This window comes from Acipenser ruthenus, chromosome 2, assembly GCF_902713425.1.
Source record: "Acipenser ruthenus chromosome 2, fAciRut3.2 maternal haplotype, whole genome shotgun sequence".
Taxonomy (NCBI): domain Eukaryota; kingdom Metazoa; phylum Chordata; class Actinopteri; order Acipenseriformes; family Acipenseridae; genus Acipenser; species Acipenser ruthenus.
This window is the reverse complement of record NC_081190.1, coordinates 10,824,298-10,852,296: the sequence shown is the minus strand read 5'-3', so window position 1 is coordinate 10,852,296 and position 27,999 is coordinate 10,824,298. Positions and strand designations below refer to the sequence as shown.

The 27,999-nt window shown below is 40.4% G+C and overlaps 1 long non-coding RNA gene across 1 annotated transcript; it reads right to left on the bottom strand.

Moving 5' to 3' along the window:
* Positions 1-4,353: 4,353 nt before the first annotated feature.
* On the bottom strand, positions 4,354-11,637 carry LOC131697807 (uncharacterized). Its single transcript, XR_009307491.1, has 3 exons — positions 10,770-11,637; positions 8,399-8,680; positions 4,354-6,529 (listed from the first exon to the last, which is right to left on the bottom strand). It is a non-coding gene; the product is annotated as an uncharacterized LOC131697807 (long non-coding RNA).
* Positions 11,638-27,999: the final 16,362 nt, after the last annotated feature.

Here is a 27,999-nt window from a genome sequence, read left to right as displayed (position 1 = left end):
AACACACAGTCCCAGAGTTACAGTAACACACAGAAATCAAACACAGTCCCAGTTACAGTAACACACAGAAATCAAACACACAGTCCCAGAGGTACAGTAACACACAGAAATCAAACACACAGTCCCAGTTACAGTAACACATAGAAATCAAACACACAGTCCCAGAGTTACAGTAACACACAGAAATCAAACACACAGTCCCAGAGGTACAGTAACACATAGAAATCAAACACACAGTCCCAGAGTTACAGTAACACATAGAAATCAAACACACAGTCCCAGAGTTACAGTAACACACAGAAATCAAACACACAGTCCCAGAGGTACAGTAACACACAGAAATCAAACACACAGTCCCAGAGTTACAGTAACACACAGAAATCAAACACACAGTCCCAGAGGTACAGTAACACATAGAAATCAAACACACAGTCCCAGAGTTACAGTAACACATAGAAATCAAACACACAGTCCCAGAGTTACAGTAACACACAGAAATCAAACACACAGTCCCAGAGGTACAGTAACACACAGAAATCAAACACACAGTCCCAGAGGTACAGTAACACACAGAAATCAAACACACAGTCCCAGAGTTACAGTAACACACAGAAATCAAACACACAGTCCCAGAGGTACAGTAACACACAGAAATCAAACACACAGTCCCAGAGTTACAGTAACACAGAGAAATCAAACAACAGTCCCAGAGTTACAGTAACACAGAGAAATCAAACAACAGTGTGTGTGTGTGCGTGTGTGTGTGTGCATGTGCGTGGAAAGCTTCAGCAAACATGTTGTTTACTTCAGCATCCCGTATGCAGTTTTGTCACCAACCAAGATGATGCACCTATGCAAGGATATCAAAGTCAGAATAACAAGCTTGCAACAGTCCTGGCATCTGAGATTCTCCTGCGATAAATTGTGTTTTAAATAAACATCTGAAAACTTGAAAAAAAAAAAATTAAAAAAACATTTTAATAATGTTATATATATACACAGTCATCTCCAAAATGATTGGCACCCTTGATAAAGATGAGCAAAAATGGCTGTATAAAATAAATAATGAGCTATATTTTATGCTCAGATATATGGGAAAACCATATTCTTTTACAATTGCTCAGAGAAAAAGTTTTTTTTTTTTATTAACAAGTAATAAAAAAGCTAGGTGTCAGAATTATTGGCACCCCTAAAGATTCTTATAAATAAAAATTAGAACTCACAAATGAAAAGAGACAAATGGTTGTTGACCTCCATAAATCAGGCAATGGGTACAAAACAATAGCTAAAAAACTAAATATACCACTTATCACTATTAGGGCAATAATTAAGAAGTTCAAAACCACTGGAACAGTGGTAAACTTGCCTGGTAGAGGACGCAAGTGTATCTTGCCCCCACACACAGTGAGGCAGATGGTTCGGGAAGCAAAGGGAAATCCAAGGGCCACAGTTGGAGAATTACAGTACTTGATTGCATCTTGGGGTCACCAAGTCTCCAAATCTACAATTAGACGCCACCTCCATGACAACAGGCTATTTGGAAGGGTTGCCAGAAAAAAACCTTTATTGAGAGCAACCAACAAACATAAGTGCCTGGAGTTTGCTAAACGGCATTGGCACTTCGATTGGAACCATGTGCTATGGTCAGATGAGAGGAAAATAGAGCTCTTTGTCCACGTACAACAGCGCTGGGTTTGGCGTCGAAAGAAGGATGCATGTGCAGAAAAGAACCTCATACCTACTGTAAAATATGGTGGTGGATCTTTGATGTTATGGGGCTGTTTTGCTTCCACTGGTCCTGGGGCCCTTGTTAAGGTCAACGGCATCATGAACTCTACCCAGTCCCAGGACATTTTAGCCAAAAACCTAGTTGCCTCTGCCAGGAGGCTGAAACTTGGCTGCAAGTGGATCTTCCAGCAAAACAATGACCCCAAGCACACAGCAAAATCCACAAAGAAATGGTTAATTGACCACAAAATGAACATTTTGCAATGGCCATCTTTTTGATTTGCTTTTTTGTAAGTGTGCAGAAAGAGGGTTGCTGTAGCATTTGCACTCACTTTTTACATACAGCTGCAGCCCTCTTTCTCTGAGCCTAGTCTCTGCGATCTCATAGAAAGATGCTGGCCTTGACACATGTGGCCTAAAGGTGCAAGTCTGCCAGGCTCTTCAAAGGCAATCTGACTTGAGTGGGTAGCATTTATCAGTATGGGTGGCTGGGGTTTTCGTTTTTAAATTCCTAGATCCCACTTGATATGAAAGGATTTGACTCTTGCGTGCATAATATGATGAAAAGCCAGAAAACATCTGGAGAACACGACTCTCTGGAAATTAGATTGATAGGCCAGTATTGCTAAGACAAATACACCTGCGCTGTGAGGGTGGAAAGTGCTTCCAGCTAATGTGTCTTAGATTTGTATTATTAGTTGTGTATAATATTATGCAAATTGAGTATTCCCTTTAGAAATGGAAGAGGAGAGTAAGGGCCCTTACAAGTTACTGCATAAAAGTATAGCAAGGTGTAATAAAGCTAAGTGAAAGCATGGTAAAGGACAGGGAAGCACTGTAAAAGCATTGTAAAATATGGTAAATGTAAAGTATAACTGCAGGGAAAGCGTGGGAATCTGACAGTACCTTGGATTTTTACTGTGGTAAACTTTCATAAGATGAAAGCTGTGTGTGACAAGTACACTCTGCAAACTCTCACAACTGAGTTAAGCAACCTCTGATGTGTTTCACTTCATTCCAATTTTGGCCAGAACTCTTAAAGAACAATTTGTTTTTGTTTAAAGAAATGTGCTATATGTTAGTGATTCCTAATGCTGGGCATACTGTATAATCAAACAGGACATTTGGCTCTGGGGGTTATCCCATCCCTCGACTTGACAAGATACATCCCATACGAAGTCGCATTTTAATTGAGTTACAGAACATCCTTGTTTACAAGAAATGCATGGCTTCATCTTTGCTGTATCCCCAGTTGAAGCAATATACTTTTTAACATGGTTCTGTAATTGTTGACAATATGCCACTCATTTAAATCAGCGCACCAGAAACATTCTACAGGCATATACCATAGATTAAGGACTGGTTTCCAAGCCAATCAAAGTGCAGAATATCTTTCCTGCTGGGTTTATCCAGGGCAACTTACAATTGTTACAAGATATCACATCATTTATTCATACAATTACCCATTTATACAGTTGGGTTTTTATTGGAGCAGTCTAGGTAAAATACCTTGCTCAAGGGTACAGCAGCAGTGTCCCCCACCTGGGTGAACCCACGACCCTCTGGTCAGGAGTCCAGAGCCCTAACCACTACTCCATACTGCTGCTCAGGCAGCTAAGAAGCTACTGACGATGTTCCACAAGATACCAGAGCAATGCACCTGACTTCCAGACCTACATACCGTTCTAGGAAAGACAACTCCACTCAACACAGCAGATTGTTAGCACAGTGCAAGAAAGAACACACAACAGGCACTGAAGCAATGGAATTCATTCTAGAAGGGCTGTCTTTTTGCACTCAGCAGTGCAGAACGGTGTTAATAGTGATCCTGACCCTTCTTAGCTGCTCAGTTGACCCTTATAAATCATGTGAGCTGTAAGCAAAAAGCAAAGCAGTGGCAGTTCTGTCAGTGTTTAACTTTTCAATGCATTTTTTGTAATTTCTACAAAATCTTACACATTTCCATGAACATTTCCAAACAATGGGTGAAGAAAAATAAGTAGACTAAGAATAGTTGGAGCACAGCCTCATCCTTCAGAGCATCCCGGTGCTGCCTGCTAAAAAACAAACAATAAAATAATAAATCTATGCGACGTGTTCGTCCCGGTGAACAGAAAATATTAGGCAGAGGAGCATCGTATACTCCCACCCTCCGGACAAGACTGGGAGCACGGGCGTCATTTCAGAAAAAAATTCTGTGGGGGGAGGGGGGCAAACTTGTGTCAACATTGAACATTCCCTGTCCCAAATAACTTCATAAATGAGAAAAACAGCCAGTAATTGTGCCAGTTTACAACGAGATAGCGTGCTGCGCTTTGTCAACATCGCTCTTATTCTTAAAATACATTATTGAAAAAATGTGCAATGCAAGCTTTGCACTGGTTGCACTGGTTTATAACAAACTCAGAATGTTGTTCCCCTAAGTCTCATTTTATAGTAATAAAGTGTGTAACATTGCGGTCGTCGTTTTCACTGAAACTTTTGTGTTTTTCTAGCGAGTAAAGGCTTAACGCTAACCGGATTGCTCTGCTGCAAGCTATCGATATCCCAGTTAAGTAAACATTACACAGTTACACAATATAACTAGTGCTACCATAAACAAACAGTGGTACAACATCATTGTTTTTATAACCATTTTACAGAAGCATCTAGTGACATTACTCTAAGATCACTGAAAAAAAATGTGTCAAGTTATATGTGATTATATTATGTGTCGGGAGGGGGGGGGGGGGTCAAAAAGTGGAAGACATAATGTCATATAGATCGTCTGGGGGGGCAAACCAAAGTTGGTGGGGCAACTGCTCCACCTGCCCTATAGCAAATGACGCCCCTGGCTGGGAATGAGGTGGTAGTGGTTGGGGAGGAGGTGGTTGAAAGCACGGCAGGACTGAGTTTGCGAAATAGGTTTATATAACTGATAGGTTGATGGGAACTTCTCCTGTAATTGGCTTGTAGATTGACCAATGAATGTACTAGGCACTTGTATTAATGATACTATAGATTTCCTGCCTGAAAACCTCTCAAGCTTTATATTCATTTCAAAAGGGATTGCATATCGTTCAATTTATTACTTTAGGTTCCTGTTTATAATCTAAAATTAAGGATGCATGGCTAAATATGTGGCAGCTTGGTTCTTTAACAATACTTGCTAAAGTATTATATAGGAACAGAAAAATTAAGTTTAAGTGGACTTTTGTTGATAATTAACAAATAAAAACAAAACAAACAAAATACAAGCAAAAGTAATCTATGTTCAGGCCCATCTTAACAATGAAATAATCTCTTTGTAACAGCTGTCCTTTTACCAGGAGTTCCCTGCACTGATTTGCATACTGATCCAGGAGCATTTATACATGTGGGGGAAGAAAAACAGAAAAATGTCAAGCACTGACCAAACACTAGCTTTCGTGTTTTATTTACAAAAATTCATTTTGCTAGACGATTCGAAACAAAAATTTAAAAAAGCTGATTCCAGGTCAAAGCAAATGCGTTGCGGCCACAGGCCTGTGTGCCTTTAGCACCCCCAAACAAGTTTACATACTGTTCTTACAGCCTGCTCTCTCTGTCTTCTAACACTTTCATGTATGTGGCCAGGTTACATTAGAATCAATGCACCCATTTAACCTGACCCCATTCTGCCGCTAGTTTTCTTAAGAGATAGGAGAATAAAGCATTCTTTAATGAGACCTTAAAATTGTGAACAACGCCCACAGTTTTAACTTCATGTGTTACTCCACTTAAATGAAATATGTCAGATCTACAGGACAGAAACAGCCGACTTCAGTCTTAGGAAAAGAACACCCATTTCCAAACCCAAAATATTTAAGGAATTGAGCCAGTTATTTGTGACGTGTGTGCCAGTATTTGATCCCTGCTCTAAATATGGTACTAACTACATAATCTTTCAATATGGTAGGAAGGCTTTGATTTTTCTCAAGGAAAACGTTTTTGCTTATCTGCATTAAAACTAACAGACAGCATGCAATGCAGACTCCCAGCGTTTTACACAGCACACAAAGGCATTAGGAGTGGGGTTCAGTATCAGTAACCCAAAATAGAAAAGATGAACTTGTCATAAAGCAACCTAATATGAGAAACCCCCTTTAATCATAAAGGGAATGTTTTTCAAAAGAATGTTATTTGAAACATAGACCTCAGAACACTGAAGTGAACTCACAGCATATTTGAATTAACTTAACCTCAACAGCGTGCACCATTCCAATTGGATTTAATTAACAAAGGACTGGAAGCAATAGAGAAAAAGGTGAATTCTTTCTTTGATGCCAATGTTGACAAAAAAAAGGCTTTGTACTTGAACCCAGGGCAGGAATGCTTGGAAAATCTGGAAGATGATAACAGGGAGTTCAATCATCATCCATTAAAAATCCTTTCCATGACGGGCTAGAAGACACGCAGCATGGAAACAATACTCAGCTTAAACTACAGACAAGCTCAAAAACAAACAACCTCAGAATTAACCTCATGTCTTCACTTTTTGTGAAGCGGACAGAAATCTGGCTCAATGATGACTATCCTTTCATATGTTGGGTGAGCGTTTGTCTTCAATTGTATAGCCGAGTCACCCCTATGTGTGTTTCTGCAGTCAGGGGACTATGATGGCCTCTATCCCAGTGTTCACTCTGGCTTCTTGTTCTTGTGTAATACTGATTGAGATGAGTAATATGAAGACATCTCAAATGGAGGTTGCATTTTTTTAATGCTTCTTGGTCTCTGAGGGTTGGATCTTTGGTCCCTCTATCGTGTTAAGGATGCTGATGAATCTTTCCAGGGACGTGAATACCTGTGGTCTCGGGTGAGAGGTAAAACAAAATGTTACAGATGAAATCAGCTTTGTTATTTTGTCTTTAGCTTTTGACAAAATAATGATATTTCTACAAGGCATCTATTTTGAAAACTTGTTAAGTTTTACATTGAAGTAAGTTGGGTTTAACACATTTTTATGTGAATATATATATATATATATATATATATATATATATATATATATATATATTAAACGTATCTCCTTGAGCTGTGTGGCTGGTCTGATTTTCATTCCATTCATGTGATCTGATCACTTACATTTACTAACATGATGGCTACACAATGATTTTTAAAACTTGCTTGGGTCTTTTTAAACATAATCAAGTGAAGTACATTTACACCACCTCAGTATATCGTGCACTGTTATGAAGCCTGTATAGGAGGCAATGATGTTTTTTTTGTTTTTATTATTGACATTTATTTTAAAAGTACCCAGGACAAATACCACTTTCAAATTTGTTCCACTGATACGATACTGTGACTTCTGATCCTTGTTTCTTGAAGAGCCAGATTCCAATGAATAATTTTAAGATAGGCTTCTACAGAGCCCTTCTCTCACTGTGTTTAGAATCTCCACACTCTGGTTACCAAGACAACAATCACCAATACTGTAAGCGATGTTGTATTGTTTTAACTATACCAAAAAGAACATTTATATTTTGCTACAGGTACCAGATTTTTACAAGGTATCACAATTGTACATTTATACATGTCACATTTTGGTACCTGTACCAAAATGACGAGGTACAAACAATGTACGTTACATCGATTTTAAGAACTTGTGTGCCACTGGGTTGACACAGGTATTCAATAGTGATCTACAAGGATCCAAAATAACTAAATAAGTTACTGAAACTTTCTTCAAACGAGCCTGGGATTTCATTAATTTCCCAACCACCGAAGAAGAGCAGTACAAATCCAGGTAAAATGTTTTCAAGTAGCTGGCATGCCAGAAACCCTTTCGGACCGCACTCGACCTTTCAACCCAACTAACGTTGAAGTTATGTATTGAAATACGGAAAGGTTTCTTTGCATTAATGTGTAAATGACCTGTGCTGCAGAACATTTCATTAGCAGTGTTTGAGAAGATTACCCAGGATCATGGCCTGATTCCTTCATACTGTACTGCAGCAGAGCAATTCTACTCATAGGGTTAGAGCACTCCGAGACACTTGGCTTCCTGGTAAGTGGAAAACATAAAACGTGATCTTTATATATACTATTATATTACTATACTAAGTTTTGAAAGCAGATATGCAACCGGATAACAGATTGCTTTACATATGGCAATCCGACTTACACAATGAAAATTGCACTTTGAAAGCAACCCCCAGGTCCATGTAGTAAATGTTAGTAAATTGTAACTACAGCGTCAGTACATTTAATGTACCTTTTTTAAAAGTGTATCCAATTTTTGCTCTCTAAGAGAAAATGGCTTATATGCTTTAAAAGAAATCCATTAAGATTGTATTTACCCCTAAAGACCCTCATGTGCATGTTCTTGAAGTACACAGCAAATGGCTTTGCAAACACAGAATGAATTGTTTGTTTACAGTCAAAGCAATCTGGTTTGGAACAGAAACAAAATCAAATAAACAGTGGAGATGCATCAAAGTGTCTATACCCCAGATACATCAGATTAGGCCTTATCAGGTGGACTGGAAAACCACACAGATCTGTTTCTCTCAATTTATAAAATGAGACAGCATGTCCAGTTGAGATCTAGGACCCGATTGTAATACCCTGGAGATGTTAGATCTAATTACTGTGATACAACTGCCTGATCTGTGTTTTACCAGGTAGGGCTCCCTTTTTACACAACAAGTTTGACAAGTTCTTACCTCACCTGGTAGAGGCACAGCTGCATGATGTACTGTCAGAGAAGCGTGTGTCCATGTCCGGTCTGTGCAAAGCTGCCTGTCTTTCCTGGAGATACCACAAGCTCTGGTGCTCCTCACAATGCTACAGCAAACCTGGGGCATTCAAACGGACGTCTGCAGGACAGACCTTTGTCCTCTAAGGCCAGCATCTGATGTAGAGCTTATGGATATAAAGAGGCAACTGGCTTGGTTATGGGATTGGATGCCCGCTGACCTTCACTTCTCTTGAGCTGTTGTGGGGATCTCTGCTGTGAGAGAACATAATTGGACATTCTAAATAGGGGTGAAAAATGGGGGTACATTAATTGAGCACAATAAAAAATATATAATTGTAAATAATATATAAAAGTCTGTTCAGCTATCAACAGATTCACACAGCATAGTGGTAGACAATTTGAGAAATAGCTGTTCCATAACCATCCCTCGAGGCTCCAGCCCTGCTACAACTAAACATACTGTACTTTTATTCCTGTGTTAGGAGGGCGTCCTCGCCAGTGCAGGAACAGTAACATTTCCATGGTAACGGCCATTTCAAAGCTCCTGAGACATGAAACATGGTCCATCTACAGTAAACAATATTTGGAGCTTTGCTGCACAAAATGGCCATTGTAATGAGGTTTTCTACCAGGCAAATCTAATGCAAGTGGTCTTGTTTACTGTCCAGTATATTTATTTAAGAAATGCTGAAGGCAGGTTGAAATGAATGTTAAAAGGCATGTTAAACTTGCTTTATTAACGTTGTTTCGGGTTCAGTCTCTTATTGTGCTAAGAATCGTTTGATTCTTCCTTTGGTTTTGTAGTTATGTATTCATCATTTACACATTAGCTCAGGATAGGAAAACATTTCAGATACAATGCAATAGATGCATTGTTGCTTTCTGGTGCTTATACCTATGGCCACGTATTCTGATTGCAGCAAGACAACTGCTGCAGTCAGAAGTGTACAATACAAGCACAGAAAGAAGAAAAGGGGAACCAGCTTATAGGAAACCCATTGGGAGCAAATGAAATGAGCCCTCTGCCTCAGACACTGGAGTTTCAGACAGGACTGGTGGTGTGCGCATGGGAAGGCTCTGCAATGATAATGAATGAGTGCAGTGTCCAAACGCTGGTGGAAAGGGTTTTTGTTTTGTGTAACTGTAGGCATGCAATGCACTACCTGCGTCGCGTGGTAAAAGCACAGGATTATTTGTTCCACAACACTTCCTTCAGCAGGATGCAGCCACTTGGGCGGTGAGGTAAGCATGTGTCTCCTGTTTATGTTATATTTTTTTAGACAGTTTGAGAAGTAAAGTTGGTCACCAGCCTAATTTCATTCAGAGGTTGCATGAAAACTTTGGTTTCATACAAATATACAGTACAGTACTGGGCATATGTTTTTGTCTGAAAAATTGATTTAGTTTCCATGAAGAACTTACATTAATTGCTTCCTTCCTAAGGATGCCGCCAAATCCATCTTACATTCAGAAACAAGTTTGTTTGTCCCTTTGTGTGCTGAATAATGACAGTAAGTATTCGCTGTATGTAACTGAATATATTATATGTCATTTGCTAGAACATTTCCAGGCTGATCAAAAGGCTCAGTAATCCATGAACCTGCCCTACTCCTCATCAGCAATATCACTCCATACAGCAAGTTCAACAATGCGAAAAATAACTCTAAAGAACTACTGTACTTTCCATCAATGGATTAATACAAAACCTAATGAAAACATAAAAGCATAAAATTTAAACATTACCCCCACATGCACAGTATTTTGTAAATGTCATCCTGCATTTAAACTACTATAGAAATACAATTTTTTCAAAAACAGATGTGTGATTTGTATGCTGTACAATGAACATATGTGTTTTCATTGCTTATCTTTCATGTGATGTATGTGTACTAATTCACATATTTCCATGTGCATTCTTGTTTTATTATTAGTGTATTTTATCAATTAATTTCAAGTAATAACCCTCAAAGTACTTATTCCAATAAAAAGATGATGATTTCAAGTAAACCTGGATCATACTCAGATTAATGTAATCATTTAGAAGATAACATTTTATTTAGAAAAAAAAATACTATACTTACCTCGTCAGTCTTGTGGCAATTTATTTGTTTTACTTACTCAAGCTCACAATAGCAAATGATTGGTTTAAACTAAACAGCTACCAAAACAATTCCTTATTATCTTACCTAATATGTATACATCACACAATACAATAAGTCTAACATTTTCCTACCTTACGGTTAAAAACAATATTTGTGTGATATTCTCAAATATGAAGTAACCACGAAACAAAAAGAAAAACTGTGAGCTAAACAGAACCTCTAATGAAAGGGATTTTTACCTAAAGGTCTGAAAACGCATGAATCCCAGTAATCCAGTGGTGACTGGTTACAGTGAAAGACAGCCACAAGATGAACAGTAAGTCTGAGGAAGAGTGGTGACTGGTTACAGTGAAAGAGAGCCATGAGATGATCGGTAAGTCTGAGGAAGAGTGGTGACTGGTTACAGTGAAAGACAGCCACAAGATGAACAGTAAGTCTGAGGAAGAGTGGTGATTGGTTACAGTGAAAGAGAGCCACGTGGTGATTGGTAAGTCTGAGGAAGAGTGATGACTGGTTACAGTGAAAGAGAGCCATGAGATGATCGGTAAGTCTGAGGAAGAGTGGTGATTGGTTACAGTGAAAGACAGCCACAAGATGAACAGTAAGTCTGAGGAAGAGTGGTGATTGGTTACAGTGAAAGAGAGCCATGAGATGATTGGTAAGTCTGAGGAAGAGTGGTGATTGGTTACAGTGAAAGACAGCCACAAGATGAACAGTAAGTCTGAGGAAGAGTGGTGATTGGTTACAGTGAAAGAGAGCAACGTGGTGATTGGTAAGTCTAAGGAAGAGTGGTGACTGGTTACAGTGAAAGAGGACGACGACATACAACCCATACACACCCTAATACATTTGTATTATAACAGCAATACTAATAGCAATTAACAAAGAAAGTTAAATAAAATGTTTACACTTACTGACTGCACTGCACTGGTCTTGTACCTCTGCATACTCAGAAACAGAAACATGAACTATATACATTCCACTTTGTTGACAAAAAGTCTCACCAGCAGTACTGCACTGGTCTTGTAGCACAGCATAATCAGCATTCCAAAAACAGAAAAGTGAACTATATACATTTCACTTTGTCTCCAATTATCCAACAGTATCAGCTAGTTGCTGTACATGCTAGAATCAAAATTGACCAGCAGTTCCCGGGGAGGCTACATTCCCTTTAAGACTTTCATTTAGTTAGCCACTGTGGCTAAAGTAACTTAACATTTTTTAATCACACTGGAAAAACTTAAGCCACTAAACAATACTGTATACAAGTTAAACATTCTGTTTCACAAGGCAAAAAGCTGTGTATTTTATTTGAAAACACGTAAATATTTAAATGCCAGACCCTACCCTTTATAATACACATAAACCATATACAGTATGTAAAGTGCACTATAACTCTGACTCTCATTTAATAAATGCCAAACTTGGTCCCACATGAAAAAATGTCAGTACATATTTCCTAAATTCTGAATAGGTTTGCAGAGATATTCATGTACTGCATAATCCTTTACATTATTTTGACTGTGACGCAGTTTTCTTTCCACTGCAGGACAGTGCTATTAGTGTATGTTAATATTAATGCCTACCTGACCAACCGCAGCTCTAGTTACACAAGCTTGTACTAACGTGATTAATAATATTAGTAGGATTGTACAGCCGCTACTGTGTTAAAAATAATTTTCTTTCACCTGGGACTACTGACAGTAATATTGCTCCGATTCTGACATTAAAACTCAATATATCATAGTGAGACGAACCCTTCTTTTTAAAAATAATAAATATTTGTTTTTATTATTAAATTGTTCCTCTTTCAAATCCACTCTGTTACTATTTCCAAAATATATTTCAACACATTTTAAAGAGATAGCAAACAACAGAAAAAAAAAAACAACTTAGCTGTGATTTTTTGAAGCTGCGTGTTTCTGGCTTGCAGTCTGTGAAAATGTTCTTTTCGGGACGGTGGTATGTTTGAAACCAGACTGCTTCACCTCCCTGTGACTGTCACATTCATATTTTAGTTGTGTTTACATGGTTGCTATTCCTTGGGCTACATCTTTCTGGAACATTATTCAGATAATTTGTCTACATTTTTTTTTTAAAACATGTCAAGAATTTTTCCGTTTGGATGCCATGTTATATATATAAAAAAAAATTACAAGCAGCGCTGCCTGTTGACTGTTTCTAATTAGAACCTCTGTCTTCCCGCCAAACACAACGTTTGTGGCATACATTTTACATGAACAAGCTAAAGGGCTTTCATTTGGTGAAATGAAATCAAACTAAACAGTCTGTATTGATCATCTACCAGCACACGTTGAAAGTAATCATGCTGGCAGTCTTAAACAAGTAAATTTTTCAAAGCTTTCGCCACCATGGCGAACTTGGTGAACAATAGTTGAGCCACAAGGGAAAACGTTTCGCTCGTGGCGACGTGATGGTCTTCTGCTGCTGTCAATCATTCGTCCATGCTTGTGTTAAGGTGGGTTATAGTGGTTATGAAAAGTAAGTGTTTTAGTGACGAAATCTTACCTTCAGCTCATTGAATCTTACTTTTTTTTATATGTACTTATAATTTTTATTTTTTTTTTAAATATTTTTTATGGACCTCTGACAGAAAATACAAATTACCCGCCCAAAGACCTAAAACTAGCCCAAAATATCATCACCCGCACAATGCAATTTTTACCAGGACAAATAATAACAAAACAGCCCAATTGGGTGGGAACCAGCCTAATCTGGCAACACTGTTACCGATACATCAACATAGGCAAGACATTTTTCACGACACTTACAAGTTGTTTATCTGGTTGCCATGAAAATGAAACAATATTTAAACTAGGGATAAACAGACTAATTTTCTATAGACCTACCCACAAGAACAAGTTTACCCACACTCCTAGGATTCTTCATGAGATCCCCTGATCTTTCCACTTCAATGTTAATTTGTGTATTAGAGCATTCCTATGTGACTCCCAAAAAAGATATCTTTACACCAGTGGAAAATGTGATTTTCTTTGTTTTCTTTTTTTTTAAACAGAGTGTGGATATCTTCAAATGTAGGGCATTCAAATAAGAATCTTTTAATTTGTATTTTTAAAAAAAACTACAATTTTGATATTTGTGATGAAAAGGTGAACCCCCCTTCCCCTGCGGAAGCTCAAAGGCCAGTACAATGTTAGTCCCCAGCAAGGAGAGGCTGGATTTGTATAAGGTGAGCCACTGGGGACCATACCAAGACAACCTTTCTGTACAGATTACATTAAGATACATTGGAAATTATACTGTAGTTTGGTGGAAGAATGAACAGGATAACAGATAATAGGTTTGGAACCCAACAGTGTTTCACTAAGAGCAATATAGCATCTGATGCACTGGATACAAGAAGATGATAATTGTTGAAAAGCCAAGGAGCGTATTCTAAATGTGCAACCCTCTATCAACTGGATAAATAACTTTGATTTGCTCTCAATAAAGAAGTATATTAATAACAGTACAAAGTAAGCCAATCACTAGGAATTTCACACATTTATACCAGGCATATTCAGAGATTGGTTTCGTTAGGGTTCCTTTTACAGTAGTGGTTCAGGTTGCAGCTACACTGCTGTGCTCCTGTGTGTCTCTTTACTGAACAGATCAGTGGTGCAGTTAAATGTAGATCTTTCCACTTTTATTATTGTTGATTAGATGATGACTGTGTTTAGAAAGCTGCTGCTTCTCAGATTGGTGGGGGAGGTATGCACCCTGCCCCACTTCTGCATGCTCTGTCAATTCAATTACCTTTTCTTCCTATTGAAATTCATTTTGTAATATTTAATAAATATGTGTACTTCTCAAGTGTTTTTCCCTTTAACTGAATCTGTAGGCAGTGCTTAATGTACATATCATGTGGACAGCAGTGTGGAGTTGTGGTTAGGGCTCTGGACTCTAGACCGGAAGGTTGTGGGTTCAATCCCAGGTGGGGGACACTGCTGCTGTACCCTTGAGCAAGGTACTTTACCTCGATTGCTCCAGTAAAAACCCAACTGTATAAATGGGTAATTGTATGTAAAAAAAAAAAATAATAATAATGTGTAAAAAATAATGTAATTGTATGTAAAAATAATGTGATATCTTGTAACAATTGTAAGTCGCCCTGTATAAGGGCATCTTCTAAGAAATAAATAATAATAATATTCCAAATAAAATTGCAATGCTACATTGCACTCTAGGGAAGACAGTAATAATAAATACATAGTTGCCTGCTTTACACACTTTTAGCTTAACCATTTACTATCTGCAGATCTCTGAAACACAGTGCAGAATGAAAAGAATTGCCAAAACCTGAGCTCAGTTTGGTGAACAGAAAATGTTACTATGAACACAAAACTAAAGTGCATCCTTGTCACTTGCAGTGCAATTATTATTTATTTATTTGTTTATTTATTTGCAGATGCCTTTATCCAAAGGACCTTTGGAATCGTATGGCTCTCCGTCGACTCTATCCTTGCCTGCTTCAGTAACCAAATGGTGTGCTGCCTGTACTTTCCACATAAAAGCTCATATTGCACCTGAAACCAAGTAGAATTGACTAGCAGTTTTTACAGAGATGAGCAGTTCCAATAGGTCATTAGCAGCACCCTTCCAGAGATGCTTTCCAGCTGACTATCAGGTCAACAGGGTTCCTTAGCTATTACTGTTATTGGGGCTATTATGTCGTAATGTGGCTACCTTTAACAGGAAAGATAGCCAGCTGTCCAGATAGGGAACGTGCAATCAAGAGCAGTGATAATTCCTGTAGCTAGTCTATTGTTCTGTTGTCTTGTCACCAGGGGAACCAAGTGGAAGCTGTGTGATTGGGGCGCTAATGATACCAAAGTCAGAGATAATATCCTAAGTTACTCCAAATCACACTGAAGAATGTTCTGTTTTTCGGAAAGGGTTTTATTGAGCGGATGTTTACTCACCAGCATGTTGTCCTGAGGGTTGGAAACCAATTTGTGCAATAAAGTGATATTCCAGTGACAGTCTGAATTCCTCAGTGATTTTTTTCAAGAACAGAAAATCTACACTTTGGTGAACTAGGAGAAGTATTTCAGGAGTTCCTGTATGTTGGGTAGACCAGTAAACAATAAATAAACTAATAAGCAAATAAATCAATAAATACATTCTGAACAGGAACAAGATGCTGGGTACACAGTACTGCTCATAAGTCAGAGCCCACCACCAAAAATCCAAAATCATGTTTTGCCAATAAATAAACTTTTGGATTTCTTCACAATCTAGGCACTTAAAGAATGGTTCTGTTTATATTTATAGAATTATCAAGTAAAATGGCATGTCTTGATTATTTCATTCATGCATGATCATGCATGAAGATTACAGTTCCTGCTATCTAGTTTTTTCTTAGAAAGGAGAGATGTTGCGAGCTCAAATTTAAGGAGGTTATTATTATTATTATTTATTTCTTAGCAGATGCCCTTATCCAGGGCGACTTACAATCGTAAGCAAATACATTTCAAGTGTTACAATACAAGTAATACAATAAGAGCAAGAAATACAATAACTTTTGTTCAAGTGTGACAAACCACAATTCAATAATACAGCAGATAATAGTGATAGTTACATCAGGATATGATTAAATAGTGATAGTTACATCAGGATATGATTAAATACAAAATACTACAGGTTAAACACTTGGCAGATTACAGTATTCTGAAGTACAGGATTAAATACAGTAAAATAGGGGGCAGATAAGAGCAAAATAAAGCACATTTAAATGAAGGGTGATAGTGTCCCAGGATACAAACAGAGGAGTTCTACAGGTGCTGTTTGAAGAGGTGAGTCTTAAGGAGGCGCCGGAATGTGGTCAGGGACTGGGCAGTCCTGACATCTGTAGGAAGGTCATTCCACCACTGCGGAGCAAGGGTGGAGAAGGAGTGGGCTCTGGAAGCAGGGGAGCGTAGCGGAGGTAGAGCCAGTCTTCTAGTGCAGGCGGAGCGGAGAGGTCGAGTGGGGGTGTAGGGAGAGATGAGGGTCTGGAGGTAGCTGGGTGCAGTCTGGTCAAGGCATCTGTAGGCTAGTACAAGAGTCTTGAACTGGATGCGAGCGGTGATCGGGAGCCAGTGGAGCGAGCAGAGTAGTGGAGTAGCGTGGGCGAAGCGAGGCAGAGAGAACACCAGGCGGGCAGCAGAGTTCTGGATGAGCTGGAGCGGACGGGTGGCGGACGCAGGGAGGCCAGCCAGGAGTGAGTTGCAGTAGTCTAGGCGGGAGAGTACCAGGGCCTGGACCAGGAGCTGGGTAGCATAGTTGGTGAGGAAGGGTCGGATTCTTTGGATGTTGCTCAGGAAGAATCGGCAAGTGCGTGCCAGAGTGGAGATGTGCTGGGAATAAGAGAGGCAGGGGTCCAGGGTGACTCCAAGGTTCTTAGCTGAGGAAGAGGGAGAGAGTGTGGTAGATTCCAGAGGAACAGAGATAGAGAGATCAGAGGAGGGGGAGGAGGAGGGAAAGAAAAGGAGGTCAGATTTAGAGAGGTTGAGTTTGAGGTGATGCGAGTGCATCCAGGAGGAAATAGCAGACAGACAGGTAGAGATACGGGAGGAGATGGTGGAGTCAGAGGTGGGGAAGGAGAGGAAAATCTGAGCATCATCAGCATAGAAATGGTATGAGAAACCATAGGATGTGATGAGGGGGCCCAGGGAGCGGGTGTAGAAAGAGAACAGGAGAGGACCCAAGACTGACCCTTGGGGGACTCCAGTTAAGAGAGGGTGAGGTGTGGAGGTTGCTCCACGCCAGGTTACCTGGTAAGTGCGGTTGGAGAGGTAGGAGGAGAACCAGGCCAGAGCAGTGCCAGAGATCCCCAGGTCAGCAAGAGATGATAGTAGAATAGAGTGATCAACAGTGTCAAAGGCAGCAGAGAGGTCGAGGAGAATTAGGACAGAGGAGAGAGAGGCAGCTCGGGCACACTTAAGTGAGTTGGTGACAGACAGGAGGGCGGTTTCAGTGGAGTGAGCAGAGCGGAAGCCAGATTGGAGCGGGTCAAGCAGAGAGTGGTTGGACAGGAAAGCTGAGAGCTGGCAGAGAGGTTGCTCCATGGTGGCTTAATGACTTTAGTAACACAACCAAGAAGTGTTGTGTTTGAACTGAACCATGCCACATAAGTGGATGCAAGTTTCACCTGGGGTTATAGTGTAACTACATGGCTGTAATTACAGGTTTAACATGGCTGAGGGGATGCTTACATGGTCTGAGTTGGATTTGTGCTGCTGCAGTGTAACTGATGAATGGATATCATATGAATGGATATCAACTGATGAATGGATATCATAGGGCAGCAGTGTGGAGTAGTGGTTAGGGCTCTGGACTCTTGACCGGAGGGTCGTGGGTTCAATCCCAGGTGGGGACACTGCTGCTGTACCCTTGAGCAAGGTACTTTACCTAGATTGTTCCGTAAAAACCCAACTGTATAAATGGGTAATTGTGTGATAACTTGTAATAATTGTAAGTCGCCCTGGATAAGGGCGTCAGCTAAGAAATAAATAATAATAATAATAATATCAGTTCTCTGATTGGCTGACATGACCTTGAGCTTTATATAAAGGTATAAAGGTAAATGACTGAATGCAACTTGAAAAACAGAAACTCGATGGTATGTTGAAAATGATGTGTCTACATGGTATACCTGGAAGATGCAGCTGTTGCTTTGATAATGGATTATACTCTAAAGGGGTGACTTTGTCCTACTAGACCAAGAACAGCATGATGATGCCGATCCTGAGAAGACTAGATATCAAGGCCAGCAGGTCTTGCTTAACTTTCAAGGTCGAGAATGTATTTTATCAGAAGTCTTATCGGAAGGTAAAGGATTTGACGAGAGATAACCCCATGAAACACATTAACAGTACATAGTTAAAAAAATAAAACTAAGTGCAATCAGTAGCAGCGGAAACATTTACCAAATAATTACATTTACCATCCTCGTAGACAAATCGAAATCCAGTTTTACCTGTTGTTAATGGCCACGATTAGGTAAGTAAAATTAGAATGTTTCTGTAATATCATTCTAACCTCTTTCAAGGTTGTTGTAAATAGTCTTTTTAATACAATGCACATGCCATTTGTAGCACTGTTCTTTTTTATGCACAAGATGTCTAAAGAGTAATCCTTCCCCATGATTTCACTATAATTCATGGAACAGGAGCAAGGGCTGCGAAGAGTAAAGCCTGGGACTTGAGATAGGAATTGTGTGCTTGTGACTTTAGGAAGATGACATGCTTTGGAAGATGACATGCTTTCCCCATTGCTTGTGGAGAGCCACCCTCGCGGAGGTGAGATCCAAATGATCAGCCTCCATGCCTAGGAAGCAAGCGTTACTTCCCACAAGGGGAAAATGAAGAGAAGGATTGAAGGTACATTTGAGAAGACTAGAAGTCACCCCAGCTAACAAGGAATGCATGCGCTTTGGGAGATCTGCATGACCGGACCACACAGGGAGACAGAAATTCTGAAAGACATAAGGAAATGAACATGCAAAGGGTCAAGCGAGGGACACTGGCATAGTTGAAAACAAGTTGCTAGTAAAGAATACAGGGATTCCCCCAGGCTCAGGGAGAGCTGCCTTCTCAGAGGAGAACCCTCTCAGAGGTGAGACCGAACCAATCAGGCTCCAAGGCTGGGGAGTGTGTATGCTCTCATGCTGCACTGTGCTGTTTTTCCCATGGTGTACCACAGTAAACTGTTAGGAAGGAAGGACTGCTGTCTGCACATGTCTTTTAAGGAATGCTGAATGTTTTGGAAAAAAAACTGATCACTTTACCTGCAGACTAATATGGGATGATGAAGACAGGAAAGGACAGTGACATCTGAAGGAAGTCAATCACAAATCATCAGAACAGTCAGACAGGATGAATTTTCATCAAGTACTGATTGTGGGGCCAGTTTATTAGGTACTAAATCCAGAGCTCATATTTATTAGTGTGAATAAACATTAGAACAGATTAGGTTTGTAACCCATTAGTGTGACAAAAATTAAATGTGCAATAAAAAGGGCAAGGAAAGAAAATGAAAACAAAATAAAGGAAATAAAAAAAAAATCCTGAGCAGTAAAAGTAAGAAAGAATTCCTCGTTCTATTTGATCAAGATGTGTGCAATTTGGAGAGGGCGGATGCTGCACTAACATTTCATCCAGCTCTGCACGTAACCATGCTGAAAGCGTTTGAAAAGTCTCGGGCCTTTGCAAGCGAATGTCATACAGTTTTAATAAAAGCAAAACCACGGCCATGAAGAGAATGTGTCAGGTGAACCTTGGCTACTGGCACAGCCTCTGCTTTTCAATCAACACAATACAGCCTGGCATGACAGGGGGGTGGATCTGACACATTCTTACAGTCTGACTGGTTTTCATGAATTCATGTCCCATGGAACAGTTTTTAAAAGCATATATTATTTGCTTGATTATAAAATGTTAGATACCAGTGCTATGGAGATGTTTTTTCCCCTGTTAAAAGCAGTCTATTGTGCTTGCTGTTGATTACATGTATTTGAAAGATAATTGAGACAGCATAGAGTAAGTAATGAGAATGGCAGGAAGACAGCAGATGCACCCTTCAAGAGTATTCTCTCAAATGAAACCATTTCTGTTCCCTGGAATTTCAGTAAGCACTGCCTAATGATCACTCACAATGAGCAGAAGTCACATAAACATCAATGCAGATAATTACAGAAAGCAACAACATTAGATAATATATTTCTGCAACAGGAACAACTTTGGAATTTGGTCATTCATTTTAATATTCTACATACTTAATTTATTAGGTAAGGGTCCCCAAGTGGCTCATCTGGTAAAAGCACAGCCACGTGGTGTGCAGAGTGAGTCATTCAGCCACGCGAGCAAAAGGTTCACGTCCTGGCTGTGTGAAGTAACCAGTCTTCGCTGGGGAGTCTGGAGGGAGCGTCACATCGGCCCTCCAGCGGGTTAGGGAGGCAAAACTGTCAGGGACTGTTTCTCATCATCACACTACAGTGGACCCTACTGGCCAGGCACCTGGTGAGTTAAAGTGGACATGGGCAGGGGTGACCTTTGTCCTTCAGAGGCCGGTAGCTCGCTAACATCCACTCTCGAGTTCTTGGGTGTAAAAGAGGAAGCTGGCTTGGTCGGGGGATTGGAGGATGCACATTGAACCTTTAGTTTTCCTGAACTGTGTGGGGGAATTGCTGCGGTGAGAAGACATAATTGGACATTCAAAACTGGGGAGAAAATCAGGGGTAAAACAACTGGGGATTCTAAATTTATGTATAAAAAATTATAATAATAATGATCATTTATTAGGTGAATACATATTTAGTAAATACGGTTTTAATCCTTTGCAGTCCATTTATTAAGTGTGTGTCAGGCGTGTCAGGTTCAAATTACTTTCACACGTGCAGTTAATTTTAGACACTCCCCCCACCCTTTCATTCACTATAGCAAAGAAATGAAATAACACAATCATCTCCTGATCACTCGTTTTATCACCAAACTCCTCAATAATGCAATCCAAGTCATTATTTTATTACTATAACATCTGAAAAAAGCTCTTCAAATGTCCGTGATATTCTCTGAACGCTGATGCAGTAGCAGCCAGCTTGTTTCCTTATGGCCGCCGTTATCTGATGCCGGGGTCAAGTATGACTAATTTTTTTATCGGCTTGTCTCGGCTCCTGTCGCTCCCACTCGGCCATTGAATGGCTTTCTCGGCTTTTTCCGGAGAAAAAACGACTAGAAACACGTTTTTTTGCGTCTTTTTGCTGATGTCGGACAGGGTCCAATATTGGACCGGAAAGGGAAAATTGCGATGTCGGACCAGGTCCAGACCAGGGTTAAACTAAATTAACTAAATTAAATACGGTTTTAAAATAAAGGTAAAACTATAGTTAAGTAGACCAATGTTTTTGGCTACTGCCTTCTTGCATGTCCATGAAGCAGGGTTATATTTGTACCACATGTGCAGACCCTAGCAATCGCACCAGGGGTATCCCGTGACAGTAGTAAATTGGTTCTTGATTAGTAAATTGCTGCTAATTTGTATTCTGAGTTGCAGCAAACCAGTTCTGTGTGCCAACGGAAATAGAAAAAAGTGGAACAATCAGCTGTCACTGTTTAGCTTTTTCAAATGCTTTGTAAATCATGCACCCATGCCAGTAAAGGCCTAGTACATTTTACCACCTGAAAACTCGTGGAATGTAAATCCCATGTCTTCTCAACCATGCCCAACCCCGCACCATGAAGCCAGTCTGTGAAGCTGGGCCTGCAGTCTACAATCCAATCCGCATCGGGATGGTACACAAAAATAAAAGATCACTTCTTTGTATCAAGTTTCAAAATTGCTATTTAGAAATTAATTCACCTACTTCCAGTGTTTCGTGTAATTCATTCACAGCCCTGCGTTCTGACAGCCCCCCCCTTTGCATTGGAAGCCCATGCATCTTCCTTTGAAATGCATTTTAAGTCACCTTTTCTATCTGCATTTTTACCTGAGGACTGCTGATTGCAGAAATCCGATAGAAAAGCTTGTAGAAAAGAAAAGGCAATAAATGTGCTTCAAAAAAAGAGATAAAAGCAGGTTCTGTTTGTGATACAGTACTGTAGAGGTTAAGGCATTCCTTGGGGTGTATTTTGGCTTGTGGTCGTGTAGAAACACATTATCCATTTTTTTTCATTTAGTTGTGGTCTTTTAATTGACTGGTAGGATTTTAATAATGTATGTTATCAATCCATTTAATATAAACTGTTATGTTATACATTGTGCCTCCAAAAACAACTTGCAGTCACGATCTTTGGGGTCCGGCGGCTGCACTTCCCTCCCTCGCTCATAGCCTCAGGCCCCAGAAGGCTAATTCTTAAAACTACAAACACGTCTCGTGTGGCCCGTGTTTCTCAAAGCCTATCCAGTTACTGAATGCTGTGCCGGGAGTACCTGGGGGGGATGGGAAAAGGAAACACAGCTGAGAACCTCTGCGGTTTGACAGCCCTCCAGATCCTTTCAAACTGTGTTGGCAATAATCCAAATTCCTTTGGTAACCTACCCAGAACTACAGTTTAAAAAACAAATCTTTCAATATGTGTGCCGGCCACAAAGTCTTGACATACTTTAGATTTAGACCTCTCTACACACAATTGAGTACAAGATACTGAAATGAAATGTTGTTATATATATACTGATGCACAAAAGAAATGCAACACTAAGGTCTAATGGATTTAATCAAATATTTTAAACGTAGATATCAAATAAAATCACAGAAAATGTGAACAAAAATACAGATCTTGATAAGTTTTCAGTATGAAACATGACACACTGTCAAAATGAAAACATTAAAAAGTTAGTATCGGGTATGACCTTCCTGAGCTTTAACACAATCCTGGCAGCGTTGACGCATCTGGATAGACTGTTGGGGATGTTCCGCCACTCTTCCTGTGCAGCTGCAGCCAGCTGGCGAAGGTTGGCTGGTCGTGGTTTTCTCCTGTGGATGGCACTGGCGATTTGGTCCCACAGATGTTCTATTGGACTCAGGTCAGGAGAAAAAGCTGGCCATGGCAAGACCTTGACATCGTGCAATTGTAATCTTAGCATTGTGTGGTTTTGCATTGTCCAGCTGGAAAATCAACACTTCCGGATTGGCTTGCAGGAACGGAAAAACTGTTGTCTCAAGAACTTCGTCTATATATCACTGAGCAGTAAGGTTGCCCTCAATCTTGTGTTAAAGGAGTTTCCTCTCCACATCATCACACTTCCACCGCCCCACCAGTTGGCTTGAACAACGCAACAGTCAGCATAATGCTTACCACGACGTCTCCACACATGTTGTCTTCCGTCAAGTCTGTCAAGGGCAAAATGGCATTCATCAGTGAATTAAACACTCCACCACTCTCTCTGCTGCCACTCAGATGTTCTCTGGCCCACAGAAGACGGCGATTTCGTCTCTCAGCTGTCAACATGTTACACCTGAATGGCCAGAGTTGAAAACGCTGTCGTTTCTTTAGAAGAGGGTGACAAGGGCACCTGCCAATAACCCTTGGTTAGATCCAATGTTGTAATAAACTTGGCTTTGCCCAATTTCTCCAATAATTCGTCAACCCTCAGCATCGGGTATGCGTCAAATTTGGATATTTCATTTACTTTTTTAAATATCAATACAAAACCTCATCGACCCGTCAGATTTTGGAACCATTATGAGTAGGCTGCTCCAGCCACTTTTCGATTCCTCTATCACTCCTAATTCCAACATTGATTTTAAAAAACATCTCGATTACGTTCTCGTAACACGACCTGTTGCAGTGACTTCAGAACCAATAACTGCTCAAGCCATTCCCCTTCATCAGTTTTAGTTACCCAATACAGTAAATTATTTTTAATAATAAAATGTGTCAGGCTATGACTGTCCCTATCCTGCTAATAGTCTCCCTCGGTACTAACAACCTGGTTAAAAGCGTACTGCAAGTTCTTATCTTCTGCTTGTTCTTTCCTGAAGTTCAGTGAGTCTAACTGCGTCTCATCCCACTCTTTTTCATTCATATCAGCACTCATCCCCCCCTGGGTGTGCCTCAGATAAATGTTTGTCTGGCTCAGAAGTTTTAGCAGTACAGATTCCCCCTGGCAGTCTTTGTGGATTAACCTGAGACCTTTTCTTTTCGCTCCTAGTTTTCCTCATCTTTCCGGGTTCCGCTAGCACACCATCTTCGAAAGGGAAAAGGTCAAACAATATTTCTTTGCGTATGCTAGAGGGCCCCGGTGGTTCATCACCATACACTACAACCTCCAGTGCATGTAACAACTGGTCGAAGGTTTTGCGGTCACGACCGATAATTACTGGATACGGTAACCTAGGCAAAAATCCCCATTTTAGTCTCAAATTGAGCCCCAATTTTCAATTTGACCATGGTAGCCGGATATGTCTTAACATCTCTGTGAATACACATTATCCTCACTTCAGACTTATCGTACACTTTTAGGTCACCCAGTAAGTCAGCCGACACCAAACTGTCCACAGCCTGAATTCAATAAAGCCACAGTATTTTTACCCTCTATTTCACTGGGATTATGTACTCTACTTTAGTCAAGGCTGTAAATAAATTATTCACCGTGGTAACCAGGTGACAATCCTTGTAATCTTGCTCTTATTGTATTACTTGTATTGTAACACTTGAAATGTATTTGCTTACGATTGTAAGTCGCCCTGGATAAGGGCGTCTGCTAAGAAATAAATAATAAAAATAATAATAATCCATGGCCTCAATTTCACTCTTTTTCGGACAGTATCAAGCAATATGCTCAAAACCTAAGCAATTAAAACACTGAATATCGGGGTTCTTATAGAATGTATACCCCCGTCTAACCTGTTTCCAATTTCCCCCGCTCAAGGTCCCTTCACGATTTCCAAGCGCTCTTCAGCACCCCCTTGCCCAAAATCAAGGTTGCCAGGCTCTTCTTCTCGATGTGGGGGAAGTAAGTAATGTCCAGTGCTGTTAGCTGCCAATCAGGTCATCAGCAGTTTGAGGGTCGCCCTGTGCCACCCACTTCCTCAAGGTAGGAGGCAAGCCTCTTAAGAAATGATCCAGAACCAATATTTCAACAACCCGGGCAGCATTATTGACCTCTGGCACTAGCCACTGCCGAGCTAGATGAAAGAGATCAAATAGCTGCGACCGGGGTGGTTTCCCTTCTACATACCCCCAGGTAAGGTACTGCTGGGCTCTCACTGTCTGCGTGATGCCAGCTCGCCAATATCTCCTTTTTCAGCTGAGTGTAGTTGCTGGCCGCCTCGGGTTCGAGATCTGAGTATGCCTTCTGGGCCTCTGCGGTCAGGAACGGTGCAACGATGCCGGCTCACTGTGCTGCTGGCCAGGATTCTCGCTCGGCTGTTCTCTCAAACGCCAAGAGGTAGGCTTCAATGTCGTCTGTGCTGGTCATTTTCTGAAGGACGTAGCTTGCCCGAACTGGCTGACGAGACTCTAGTGTTTCGTTGCCCATCCAGTGGTGCTCAGTTGAGTGAACAGACGCCGCCATTCTTGTCGATCCTGCGCCGCTTGTTCAGCAAGAACTCTATTATTTTCTTGTAAGGTTGCAGTGGCTTGTTGTTGCAACACAGCCCTCAGAATGTCTTCCATGATTTGCTCAGTTGCCCCACTTCTGGGTCCTAAAGCCTCCATATTTTTGTTAGGATAGTACACTCCCTAATATATATATATATATATATATATATATATATATATATATATATATATATATATATATATATTGTAAAGCAGAACATGTTGGCCAATGTAAGGATACGTGCAAAATGATTTGCGGCTGCAAAACACCGATATTGCTGCCAAAAACAGGGTTTAGTTGGTGGAAAGTGGGACTTTAGCGGTCATTAAAAATGTAGCGTGTGTAAAGAATGGTTTTCACCTGCCATTCTGCACCCGCTATCAAATTAGCACTTTGCCATCATTAATCAATTTAAGTTACATTGAAATGCATTCAAATGAAGAAATGGAATGGATTTGGGCAGGGATCTAGATTACTAAGCGGGCACAAACATTATAATGAGATGTAAGGATTTTGCTTTGCACTTGCACTCCAAAAACCTCCTCTGACAAGGTGCAAACCATTATAGAAGCGAGCAATTAAGAACTGTAAATAAAACCACACACCTTCAGAGACCTGTCATTGGCCTCAAGATGGCTGTTGTGGTACACTTCCTGATGCGGCGACGCTTGGCTCTTGTTGAGGAGAGGCAGGAAAACCTTCGGAGGAGAAAGGCAAGATGGAGAAGACCCCGCATATTCAATCCCAGGATCACTTTGTTTGGGATGGGTTGTGTCACTTTGTTTGGGATGGGTTGTGTCACTTTGTTTGGGATGGGTTGTGTCACTTTGTTTGGGATGGGTTGTGTCACTTTGTTTGGGATGGATTGTCCTCTCTGCTTGTCTCTCCAGCAGAGTCAGCTGTGATGTGGATGGCGGCCCTCCTCCTGTTCCTGCTGCATGCCTGTGTTGCGAGTTTCGCTCTTGTTCGCCTCCTCAGGTCCTGCCACCGTTTCATCATCTGGTTGACTTTCCTCCTGGTAACACAGACAGCATTGACTTTCTCCACTATAGAGGACTACATGGCCTCTTTGGTAGCATAAGTGATGTTGGCTGAGGCTTTTCCAAATAACTCAATTTCATGCTTTATTTTCTTTTTTGTGCACCAAGAGGACTTTGCTGCCCTTCCTCTGACATATTTTTTAGAACATAAGAACATAAGAAAGTTTACAAACGAGAGGAGGCCATTCAGACCATCTTGCTCGTTTGGTTGTTAGTAGCTTATTGATCCCAGAATCTCATCAAGCAGCTTCTTGAAGGATCCCAGGGTGTCAGCTTCAACAACATTACTGGGGAGTTGGTTCCAGACCCTCACAATTCTCTGTGTAAAAAAGTGCCTCCTATTTTCTGTTCTGAATGCCCCTTTATCTAATCTCCATTTGTGACCCCTGGTCCTTGTTTCTTTTTTCAGGTCAAGGACCCCTGGTCCTTGTTTGGTTTGATTTTCGTGCTCCACAAATCTCATACAGCACTTACTGCTCTCTGTACTCCTAACTCACCTCACCTCTGGGCTGTAAGTGCAGCCGCTAAATACCCCGATGCACTGGCAGCACTCATTACGACCCTCATTATCATGATTGCGGCTCATTACTTGTGCGTGTTGAGTAATTTGAATTGCTCTTAAGCTTACATAGGCAGTAGTGCAAAATAATTGCCTGGCTGCTTATCCTTACATCAGCCCCTGAGTGTCAAATGCAATACCAAAATACACCTTCAGGGTATCACAATGCCTAGTTGAGTGAAAGGGGCCAACAGCCACATTCACAAAGTGGGCTTTAAAAACTTTCTTAAAACACAATACAAATCTGATTTTAAAGAGAGAAATTGTCTCAAATTATATTATTTCATAAAAGAGAGAATGTGTTACCCACAGTCTCTATGTTTGAATTTAGTTTAATGTAGGGTATTACTGTAGTTAAAATACTAAATAAAGTGCAGGTAACATCTTATAAGAACCTTGCATTCTTGAAATCTGAATTCCACAAATGCTACCACTGTTGATTAAAACTGGCTGCATTGTAATATAAACAGGCATCTTGTTTGCTTATATTTGCTTTCCCAGTAGCAAACATAATTTGGTTAACCAAACTGGCCATTTTATTAAAGCTTGCGTGCAAACAAGCCTGCCACTTTCACAAGGTGACATTCCTGGTTGCCATGGCTGCAGACCAGCCTCTGAGTAATGAGCTGTGTATGTGCAGGGCTGTCAATCTAAGACATTAAATGTGTCTACAATTCTATTAAACCTGCTGCTGTTCTGGGTACAATAAGTCCTCTCCTTAAATTTTACAGCAGCAAGCGTGTTGGTTTTCATGTTCTGATGGGTGTTGATTTAACCTTTACTACAGTGTCCTGCGGCGCTCCTGATCAGAGTCCCCATCCCTGG